The sequence below is a fragment of the Lytechinus pictus genome, chromosome 9 (genome assembly GCF_037042905.1).
Source record: "Lytechinus pictus isolate F3 Inbred chromosome 9, Lp3.0, whole genome shotgun sequence".
Classification (NCBI taxonomy): Eukaryota; Metazoa; Echinodermata; class Echinoidea; order Temnopleuroida; family Toxopneustidae; genus Lytechinus; species Lytechinus pictus.
The window spans coordinates 24,992,284-25,004,733 of NC_087253.1; the positions used below are offsets into that span (position 1 = coordinate 24,992,284).

Here is a 12,450-nt window from a genome sequence, read left to right on the forward strand (position 1 = left end):
GGTGTATTGGTTTTAACGTGCATAGGTTGTGACTCTCCTATACACGGGACCGACATTTGCATCCTTTCCGATGGACAGAGTGTTTTCCAACAGCATTCACACCTGCACTGAATACAGTGGTGAGGCACGCTTACACACAACGCTATAGCATCAGATTTTTTTGTTAGGGTCAATTCCAGCATAAAAGACATGACAGTCAGACAAATTTTTGTAATTCAAAGTTTCATACAGTAGAATTGGCAGTCTTTGAATCATTGTTAGTGAGCTCATCAGACACATTCAAGTATCAGTTACATTCACATGAAATTTCAAAACGTTTCGTTGAACAGTTGCGGAGAAAATGCACTCTTTGTGAGCGTTACGGACATGACACGAAATGGACGAAGCATTTTTACCCCCTATTGTTTATCAAAATTCCTGTGAATTCTTAGACTGCATGCACCTGATGGTGTTAATTACACCTTAAGATCATGTTCTATTCGTAAAATGAAATTCAACAATCAGTTTTTCAGTGCATTCTGTATTAGTAAAGTAAATGTAGCGTAACAGACATGATGCACGTGGTGTAACGGACATGACAGTTTTGTCCACTTTTTGTAAGCGAATATAATTCTTTTATTACAAGATATGTTAAAAGTCTAATTGTTTACATATCATGGTTAGAAGTTAGAGACACACATCATAACTGGTATTCTGTAATATCTCTTATAATTTTGTAATTTTAAAGGGGGGCTTTTCTTACAATATTTATAAAACAAAAAATTATTAAGAAAAATTTCTTGTACACCAGATAATAACAATTAATGAATATTTTCCAGTTACTACCACTCATCACATCTAATCAAACAAAAATAAGTTGATAATAAAGGTTATTTTTATTCATAGCTTTAGTATTTGACATTACACTAGCGTAACAGACATGACACCCTTAAGAAGTGAACGACATTGGCACTTCTTAGTTTCAAAATTTAAGAAATATGAATGATGAATGTAACAGCAAAGTGTTAACATTCTTAAGAAAAACATTGCAGATCTTATTGGCAGGTTTTATTAATCTAATAGCTACAGGGGAATGTGATATTTTATATAGAATACAATGTTATAGTACCACTATGGCAGACTGAGATTGAGAAGACCGAATCTCATTTTTGGTGAAGAAAACAAATGTACAAAACATGTATAAATCCATGTTGAACACATCATAAAAATGTATTTTATGATAAAGAGTATGTCAGTTGAGTTTTTTTTCATTCAATACTAATATTAAAATGCACTTTAAAGTTTAAAAGGCAGTACCTGGAAACCAGTCTTTCATTAGAGTTGAAAGGAATTTGGAATGTTTGAAAATCACTTCTGAGAATTTCTTTTAAGAACTAATATCATCCTTAGTATAATCATCTTCTCATCAAATCTTGGATGTTCTAAAAGAACTACTACTTGATTGTTTAAAAAAATGGTCCCTTTTCATGACAGTAAGAGAATGAGTTTCCTGTTTTTTTAGAATTTCACACCATGTCCATCTTCTTGTTAGGTGGTCACATGGGCAACAAACTAGTATTTTCTTAGTAGACAATAACATTTGAATTTTGATTGTAAATCAATTATTTACTATCAAAATTTAAACTTTATTATTTAATAAATAATACTTTTAATCTATGAATTGTTCTTCAAAACGACACTTCGTAACATAGCTCATCGAAGCTACGTCATATCGAAGCGGTTCAAGGGTCAAACCTATTGTATTTGCAGTGTTTACAATGGATACACAAGATCGGTCAAGGCCCTCATTTCACATAACCGAGACCATTGAAAGACCAGTGAAAGACTTAAAATTGGTGAGGTCTTACAGCGGTCTTCAAGATCACTGAAATTTGTCATCTCTGTGGAATGGTTCAGAAAGACCCCTCAAAGAACTCTGAAAGACTGATGGATATTTCTTGTCTTACTGGTCTTAGAGTAGTCCTATAGAGATCTTTCAATGGTCTTTCAGAGATCTTTTAAATGCAACAAGAGATCTTTCAGAATTCTTTCCATGGACTTTGCATGTTCTTTGAATGATCTTTGAATGATCTTTCAATGATCTCTCATGAGTCTTACAGTGATCTCCGCAAAAATCTTGAGACTGCCGAAAGTTCATCGAAAGACCGCTGAAAGACTGCTGAAAGACCACTGAAAGACCATTTTCCTGTAAGACCGTTGTAAGACTGTTTTGAACCGTTTCAAAGTTTTAGAGCCCATGAAGATCACAAAGACCACTAAAAGATTGGTCAGGACTCGTGTAAGACCTCAAAGATTTGTAGGTTCATTGAGAGCCCTCTGAAAGATCAACCAGAATTCATGGTCTTTCAAAGGTCTTTCACTGTCTTGTTCTCTGTGGAATGGAGGTTTAGCTCGTTTTTTTATTTTGGTGTAAAATAGAAGTACCTTTATATGCATTAGGTGTATAGATCTAAAGGTATGCAATTCAATAAAATTTTAGCATTTAAAATATCTCGCCTTTAGTTTTGAGCTTGAGTATTTGTTTAAATCTCCACAAAAACTTTGCCTTTGGTCCGCGAAGTTAGGTCACACTTGTTCAGAATGGTTTTCCAGCACAGCGCGCATTCGTCGATCGGAATAGAATTTTGAGATCGCGATACCAGTGAAACCCCTTGACATAGATCTACTTCACATTTTCGTCAATGATTTTATATGATACTTTACGATCTTGCCGTCAATGTGGTAACTATTTTTTTGGATTGGTTTATGCACATATAAATTGTAAGACGCACCCCCTGACCCCCGGGAATGGTGCGTCATGGTAGGGTCATTTACCAACAAATAAGTGATGCAGGGTACCGTCATGGAAACATTTGGTCCGTCACAGTTTGAGGACTGGGGTGCGTCAGTGTCAGCCATTTAATACCTGGTTGCGTCATGGTGCCTCAGTGATACAAACGGGTAATGTTGTAAATTGGATCAAAATCAAATTGAAAATTGGATCGGCAGTTAAGCTTCTAAAATCGAAATCGAATCGCCAATATTTAAAAACAAAGGAATATAATGAAACTTTGTAGGCGGTCGCGCGCATCTTGACAAAATAAAGTCGCAAAGAATAAAATGCAATGGAAGTCGCCGACATGCGCGATCGTTTGGAACATGTTTTAAAAGGGTTTTGAGGTGTACTGCTTTAAAATAAAGGGAATGATTTATATCAGCAGTAGAGGCACACGGCCAATATTGGAGACTGTCTCCAATGTGGGAGATTATCTCCAATATCAGAGACTTTTGTAAAGAATTTGGGTATCCAATTTCAGAGACAGTCTCCAGTTTTGGAGACCAATTTCCTTTGTTTACATTTGCTGCAAAAGGATTACCTTGGCGGCAAATAAAAATGTGATAAGCAGATTCCTCATGAAAAATTACCCCTTTTCACAGTCTACTTTAAAAATTCACCGTCTACCTTTGTTTTTATAAGGATTTTTGTTGTCAACCACACACAAAACAAATGGGCTTCTGACCTCAGTGAGACAAAATTTTGGGTGGAAAAAATCATGCTTTTGTTGGTGTTGTTTCTTTTGTCCTTTTGCAAAGCAAGTTTCCAATGTGGGAGATTGTCTCCCCTATAAATAAATGATGCATTTCCCAGGCAAAGTCGCATTATTCCAACAACTTCGGGAAGGAAAATAAACCAAAATAGAAGTTGGTATTAACATCTCGGATAAGTTTGCGATCTATAAGTATAAAGACATGTTTTAAAATTATTTTGAAGGGCTAACGAGTTAAAATATATATTATGAACCCTTGATTTCCGAGAAGAAATGTAAATGACGCATATTCCCGACATCGTCGGAAAAGAAAGTGTTCCCTTTAAGAAAAATAAGAGTTCGCCTCAGCCTTCGCTATCACCATGAGGTTGAAGAGATGATGTGTATCATCGTAAACATCGTCAGAGACAATAGCGAAATACATTTATTGCATTTCATTGCATTATATAGCTCGATTATGCGCCATGCACGCACGAGACATCACACTTCAGAGTCTAGTCCGAATCTGACTTTTTATTCTGTCTCTGACGAAGGTGCAGTCATGGTTGGTTAAAATCTTGAACTGGTGCGTCACTTTTTTTTCTTTCTTGGCAGGGTCATTGTAAGTAAAGGTGTGCCATTGAATTTGTAATAAGACACACATGTGCGTCATGCCTCATGGTACCATAAAATCTGACTCGAGTTTGACAAGTGACCCACCATTCCCGGGGGTCGGGGGTGCGTCATACGATTGATAAAGATAGGTGCATTATCATGAATTGTGAATAATGTGAATATTTTGTGAACAAATTAAGGCTGAGCCTGATGACTGATCTGATGAATATTTTTAATTAAATAGGGCCTAATAAATATCCGCAAAGACCCCTGATATAAATAGGCCTAGATCTAGAAATAGAATCTGTTTCGTCAAATTCGTGTATACCGAAAAGAAATCTAGGGCTTTCACGTTAGCTGCAATTCGAATTATTGCAACATGAAAGTGTGATAATCCCATTGACTTTGTGTGCACAAGAATTGAATGCGCCGGACGCCGGTATAGCTCGCATGCATTGCAAATGCCATGTAACGGTACAGGTTTTACACACACCCTCACCGTCACACACACGACCATAATCAATTACTGTCTACACCTTAGTAACGCTTACCGGGATAAATAACTGTCGTTCGCCAATGTTTTGATGACTTTCTTCAAGAAAATAAGATGTGCTGTAGCTATCGAATGCACCAAGCAAATGAAACTTTAACTTTAAGATTTCCTTTTCCGACTTCTGAGTAATTCAATTAAACATGATCACATTTAATCGTAAATTTTCCGCAGACAAAATTGCCCAACCTCCAAATGTTGTACAAATATAATTTATTTTTTACCAAGAAAAGATACATTTAAAAAAAATTGTTGTCCTCAAATGAATTTTAATAATAAATTTTATTAAATCTATATTTTTAAAATTTTTAATTCTTCTTATATATGATGTCAAATCATAAAATATATTGAATAAAGGAACATCTTGCATTCAATTGATGAATATTCATTAGAAAAATTCGACCTTTGACCAATAGAGTGACTCGTTCGACACATGTGTACATCAACTTCACGCATGCACGATTGGCCAATTAAGAAATCGCATATCGGGCTTTTCGATGTAGGCTACTAGTAATTAGATCCCCGTATAATCACTGGAAAAAAATATATCTGTATATCAGACCCCTCCCCCACCCTATGAATAAATTGATTTAGTATCATAGAAAATAAACCTAAATTTCATGGACTATTGAAAATAATTAAATGGAAAGTCTTTTTTTTTTAGGACAAAAAAAAAAGTAGTTTGGTGAAATTGCAAAAATTAACAATCATAGGGGGCCTATCGAAAGTATAAAAAAGTAGTTAAAAGCAGTGGCGTAGCTACGGGGGGGCCTGGGGGGGCACGTGCCCCCCCCCCCCTGAGATTTGGTGTGCCCCCCCAGGTGCCCCCCCTGAAAAAATTGGCAGAGCAAAAAAAAAAAGGGAGAAGAAGAAAGAAAAAAGGAAAATAAGAAAAGAAAAAAGGAAAAGAAGAAGAAAGACAGAAGAAAAAAGGAAGAGGAAAATAAGAGGAGGAAGACGAGTGAATGAAATAATGTGAGGGGAAGACTTGCAATTTAAAAAAAAATCTTTTCGTGTTACTATATAAAATTTTTGCTGGCGCTTCGCGCCTGAATTGCCTGTTGGATGGGTTTCATATCTTGCTCAATAGGCTGATATGGAGCAAGTTTTGAAGTCAATATGCAAAACATATTTTAGCTCGGACATCGAGCTTTCACTCTTTTTTTTTCATTTACAAATTTAAGTGCTCTGTAAAATGTCCGTTTTATGGTCTACATATCAGCATTTCAAGCTCTCGCTGCGTGGTCACATTGTTTGATTTGCCAAGTTCATATTGTCTACGTGTATTCCATAATGTTCCATTAAACAAATGTATTCAGAATGCCCAGATTCTAGGTCTTAATCTAAAACATGCGCGATAGCCTGCATGTTCTTTGTTTAAAATGTACTTAAATTATCCAGTTTCACATCAGAATATCAATAATTGTCTGCTCACCCTTCACGATCGCATTATTAATGATACCCAGTTGACTATATCGTATTTATGACTTACAAAATATGAATAGAGTGTCTCGCTTTTAGGTCTAAAATCTCAATTTTCTTCCTCTCGCGCTTCGCGCTCGCATAAATTGCAAGCGCGAATTTAATTACATACCTATCCCATTTATTAATACAAAAAGTGCTTAGAATGACCATTTTTTAGGTCGGAATGTCAAAAAATTTGCTCGCGCTTCGCGCTCGCATTATTGAAATATATACCATCTTCGTGGGTAACTGTAAGCATTCATTAACAGGTCCCTTTTCTATAATGCTAGAAAAGTTGATAAAAATTTCTGATCGCGCTTGGCGTTCGCAGTAACCATCTAGTTACATACGAATCTTGTTCAGGATCACACATAACATTGCCCAGAAAATTAAATTTTCAGGAAAAAATACATTAAAGTAAAAAAAAAAAAATCACTCGCGCTTCGCGCTCGCAATTTTTATAAGGCTTATGAGATTATTTCATATTTATGTTGTTTTATAAGAATAAAACTAAGAAGTGACTGATATAGGTGAAGATAATTTCGGGCCCCGTCCCCTATTGGCGAAAGTCGGATCCGCCCTTGTGGACACATACACACACACCGGAAAAATGGCTGGTGCCCCCCCTGAAAAAGCAAGGACCCCCCAGTGCCCCCCCGGGAAAAAAATCCTACGCCTTGTAGGAATCATATACTTATGGAGACTTTTTGACCGTATTGATGATTTCATAGTGATGTAAGGTAAGCTGCTCTTACATTTGAATACACAAAATTGCTAAAATAAGAAAAAAATCATAAGTTTACTTCCGGCATTTTTTTTCTTTCATGAGAACATTAAATAAATACACTGTGCCACATTGTAGGGAAATGGGTATAAACCATAAATCCAAATCCCCGATTAATTAAGTTATGAAAATGCGGACCTTATAGGCCTAGCTACCACTTTCCATGAGCTACCAATTTGAAATATTGTTAAAGTGATTTCATTTATGACAGCCATAATCTTCCTTCATTATACTCTTGCATGCCGTTTGCCCGATTTCTTTCAACTTTTCACAATTCTGGGGTTTTTATTAAAGTTTCCTCTCTCGACACACACCAATTTGAAGCTAGGTAGCATTCACATTTAAAGGTGTATATACGGCAGTCTTTTAATATAGGCCTAATTCATTTGCAAATTGTTGCAAGCACTGGCGGATCAAGGGGGGCAACATCCGGCTCGTGCGGCCCCACCCCCCCCCCCCCCTTTAGAGCCATAATCAAAATCTTTAATGGAAATATGTCCTTTTCATACACAATTTATTAAGTGAGGACTTTTTTTATTTGCTTGACGAAAATAATGACCTTCAATTTTTGGTGAAAACCTTTTTTTTTTTTTGGGGGGGGGGCTTGTCAAATTCATTCGAGAAAATGTGCCCCCCCCCAAATCCTCCTGGATCCGCCCCTGTTTGCAAGTAATATGATCAGCTATAAAGCACTTCATAAGGTCATTCCACTTTTGATAAAATGCAAATTATATGTGGATATGATACATGTTATATGTTACTCATTGCTCATTGTGATATGCATAATGCTGTTACAGCGAAATAAATCAAAATTTCAAAATGTAATTTCTTTAATTTATTGTTATTCCTTGTCCGATTTTGATGATATTCTTCATTATTTTTTTCTGATTTAATTTCATCTGTAGTGAAATCATATTATTTTCAGCCTGGAGTGCCTCTTTAAAGATCAAGTCCACCCCAGAAAAATTAAGATTCGAATAAATAGAGACAAATCAAACTAGCATACCGCTGAAAATTTCATCAAAATCGGACATTTTAATTAAAATTCGCTTATTGTTTCACAAAACAGTTATATGCACATTGTGAAATGCAAATGAGAGAGTCAATGATGTCCCTCACTCACTATTTCCTCTGTTTTCATCATTGTTTGAATTATACAATATTTCAATATTTCATTTTTTAAAGATTTGACAATAAACATGACTTAACCATATAGTATTAAAACAACTCTAATTCCACATGCACAGGGAGCAATAACTATGATCTTTGTTTAACTATTGACAATGAGGAGAATATTTCATATTCCATATACTAAAACTCAAAACAAATAGTGAGTCGATACGTCATATCAGTCTCCTCATTTGCATGCCGACCTGGATGTGCATAATAACTGTTTTGTGAAATTAAAGCGAAATTTTAAAATGTCATAACTTTCTTATTTTCATCCGATTGAAATTTTCAGTGTTACGCTTGGTAGATTTTGCTCTTTTTAATCAAATCAACTTTTTGTTGAGGTGGACTTTAACCGATTTATGTTAACACCGGCCGCCCCACCGTTCAGGAAATTTTGACAAATCCAGAAAAACTTCCCTGTATAGTCTATTGCTGCCACAAGCGTCCGGCGAGATTCAAGCAGTAGGCATATATGCTATAAAATACGAACTGGAGAAAGACACTTTTTACTTCTTTTAAACAAAATCTCATTTTTTAAAAATTGGAATCGAGCACTAATTTGCCCTGACCCCCTCCCCACTTTATAAAGGACAAGTCCACCCCAACAAAAAGGTGCTTTGAATAGAAAGAGAAAAATCAGACAAGCATAATGCTGAAAATTTCATCAAAATCCGATTTAAAATAAGAAAGTAATTACATTTTAAGGTTTGCTTAATTTCACAAAACAGTTATATGCACATCCTGGTCGGTATGCAAATGAGGGGACCGATGACATCACTCACTCACTATTTCTTTTGTATTTTATTATGTGAAATATGAAATATTTTAATTTTCTCCTCATTGCCATGTGAAAAAAAAACATTCCTGCCTGAACATAATGGGATTCCATTGTTTTAACATTTTGTGGTGCAAACAAGAAGGTCCTATATTTGTCAAATTCGTAAAAATTGAAATATTGTATCATTCAAACAATAAAAAACAAAAGAAATAGTGAGAGAGTGACATCATCGACTCTCTCATTTGCATATCACTGAATTGTGCATGTAACTGTTTTGTGAAAAATAAGCGAAACTTTAAAATGTCATAACTTTCTTATTTTACATCCGATTTTGATGAAGTTTTCAGCGTTATTCTTGTTTGCTTTTTCTCTATTTATTCAAATAAACTTTTTTTCTGGGGTGGACTTGACCTTTAAAAATCATGGTGCCGCCGCCTTCCCGGGAGTCCTTTATACAGTAAAAACATATATTTATATATCACGCTGTTTAAACCCGTCACTCTAACAATTAACAATTTGTTTCAAACTTTTTCACAATTGTTTAAACTTTTTTTTGAAATTCTTTATTTCAACATCTTGTTAAACAAAATTAAACAACTTGTTTCAAATTTTAACAATAAATAGAGTGACGGGTATGGCACGCCCATAGGGAAACAATTATATATATATTTCACTTGAAAAAAATATGTTTCTCTTCTACTAAACCATTTCACTCAAAGAAATTTATATTTCACTTTTAAAAAAAATATATTTCACTTTTATAAAAAAAATATATTTCACTTTTCAAAAAAATATATTTCACTTTTCAAAAAAATATATTTCACTTTTCAAAAAAATATATTTCACTTTTCAAAAAAATATATTTCACTTTTCAAAAAAATATATTTCACTTTTCAAAAAAATATATTTCACTTTTCAAAAAATAATATATTTCACTTTTCCAAAAAAATATGTTTCACTTTTCAAAAGAATAATTTCACTTGTTACATTTTAATTTTGAGAGAAAACAAATCCTTTCACTTTTGTTGGATAACACATGCGGCTGCCGTATTAGACCGTACGTAAAATTCATCTATCTATCTATCTACCTACATGATATATCTATCTCTCTGCCTAATATATATCTATCTGTTTAAATCTATCTATCTATCCATCTATCTGTCTGTCTATTTATCTATCTATCTCTCGAACTATTTATTTTTCTATCAAACTGTCTAACAATTATCTGTTTAAATATGTCTGTCTATCTATCTGTCTCTTTATCTATCTATCTATCTAATATCTATTTATTTATTTTAATATGTCTATATCTGTTTATTTATCATTCAATCTATCTATTTATCTAATGATTTATCCGGCTGTTTAAATGTCTGTATATCTGTCTTAATTTCTATCTATCTGCCTATTTATCTTTATCTATCTATCTATCTATCTATCTTAAGTCTATCTGTTCAAAATATGTATGTCTATCTGTATGTCTACCTTTTATCTTTCAATCTAATATCTATTGATCTGTGCAAAGAATCATGTATGTTTATTTGTCTGTTTATCTATTTAATATTTATCTATTAATCTGTTAAATATGTTATTCTATCTGTCTATCTATCAATAAATATATCAATCTATTTTCTCTCTATCTATATATCTATCCATCTGTTTATCTATCTGTCTCTGAATCTATGTGTATATCAAATATAATATCATAATCACCGTTATCATCATCATCATATTTGCCATCAATCATCATCATCATCCTCCTCATCGTATTTTTTATCGTCAATCAATATCTATCTAATGTCTATCTGTCTATCTATCTAATACCTATATTTATCTGTTTATATCTATCTATATATTAATCCCTTTTATTAATATATATCTATCTTCTATTGATCTATCCACCTATCATTTATCTCTCCATCCATCGATCTATCTATCTATCTTTTTTATATGTATCTGTTTAAATATGTATGTCTATCTGTCTGTCTATTTATCTTTCATACTTATATCCACTCATTTGTATAAATAATTATGTCTGTTTATCTACGACCGACCACCTAATTCGTCCGCACGACGAATTAAAATCTAGTTTCTTTTTCACTTGTTACATTTTAAATCTGAGAGAAAACAAATCCTTTCACTTTTGTTGGATAACACATACGACGGCGGTTGCCGTATTAGACTGTACGTAAAATTCATTCCTCACGTAAAAATCCATTCCTCTCGCTACGTAAAACATTTCACTCTTGTTGCAAATTCATTTCACTCAATTGCAAAAAATACGTTCCTCTTTTTTCTCGGCCTGTAGGCGGCGCACACCATTGTTGGTGGGACGAGGACAATGCACCACGAGGTGGGCCCATAAACACAAATCGTAAAGTTTGAATTTATCGCTGATTATCCACAATAGCCAGTGCAATCAGCTGATGCATTCGGCCCTACGATCAATCACTAACCTTAGCACGGTCTGGCTATACGTTATGTAGGCATGAATACTTTATACATACACTATCTACGGAGCTGAATGGTCAAGGTTGAAATTTCCCTTTTCTCCCTTCCGTCTGTTTTTTTACTTCATTGACATACGATGATCGTAATGATTGATGAAATGAAGCTTACAACAAGCTACATTTCACTGGTCAACTCGCTTGTACCTGCACTGCAAAACCAAATTCTCTCCATTTTGTATGAGACATGTATGGGGGGTCACCATCCTTAGAACAGACATAAAAAGTGAGTATACGGGACTTGAAGTTGGGTGATGATATCATCGCTTTCGGTGGACATTACGCGTTATATCTCATGGCTAACACCAACCTTTTCGGGTTGAGCGATGACGTCATCACCCAACTTCAGTCCCGTATACTCACTTTTTATGTCTGTTCTAAAGATGGTGAACACCCCCCCCCCCCCCTTCATGTCTCAGACAAAATGGAGAGAATTTGGTTTTGCGGTGCAGGTACAAGTGGGTTGACCAGTGAAATGTAGCTTTTTGTAAGCTTCATTTCATCAATCATTACGACTATCGTATGTCAATGAAGTAAAAGACAGACAGAATGGAGAAAAGGGAAATTTCAACACTTATACCTTGACCATTCAGCTCCGTAGATAGTGTATGTATCAAGCATTCATGCCTAATGCCTACAAAGGTTAGCGATTGATCATAGGACCAATTAAATGCAACAGCTGATTGCACTGGCTATTGTGTTTGTATTTGTGTTTATGGGTCCACCTCGTGGTGCATTCTCGTGCACGTGGGAAAGTGATGCAATTGGGTTCGCTGGTATTCCCATATCCTAGTTATTTTGTGTATTGCAACCGCATTCATGATTTCTCCCCTCAGCACAGCGAAAATTTGCCATCTCTGTGCGCGCCCCCTACAGGCCGAGAAAAAAGAGGAACGTATTTTTCTGCAATTGAGTGAAATGAATTTTGCAACAAGAGTGAAATGTTTTTCGTAGCGAGAGGAATGGATTTTTACGTGAGGAATGAAATTTACGTACGGTATAATCATAGAGCAGCCGTATGTGTTATCCACCAAAAGTGAAATGATTTGTTTTCTCTCAGATTTAAAATGTAACAA

At 34.8% G+C, this 12,450-nt stretch overlaps 1 protein-coding gene across 2 annotated transcripts in view; it reads right to left on the bottom strand.

The window, feature by feature from the left end:
• Positions 1-4,885, bottom strand: part of LOC129268092 (fatty acyl-CoA reductase 1-like) — a 28,383-nt gene extending 23,498 nt beyond the window's left edge. Inside the window, exon 1 of one of the 2 annotated variants that reach the window (XM_054905676.2) lies at positions 4,673-4,885. The gene's annotated coding sequence lies outside the window, so the exon portion shown is untranslated. The remainder of the gene's footprint in view (positions 1-4,672) is intronic. The other variant, XM_064104967.1, reaches the window with a different exon arrangement.
• Between the last annotated feature and the right edge of the window lie 7,565 nt (positions 4,886-12,450).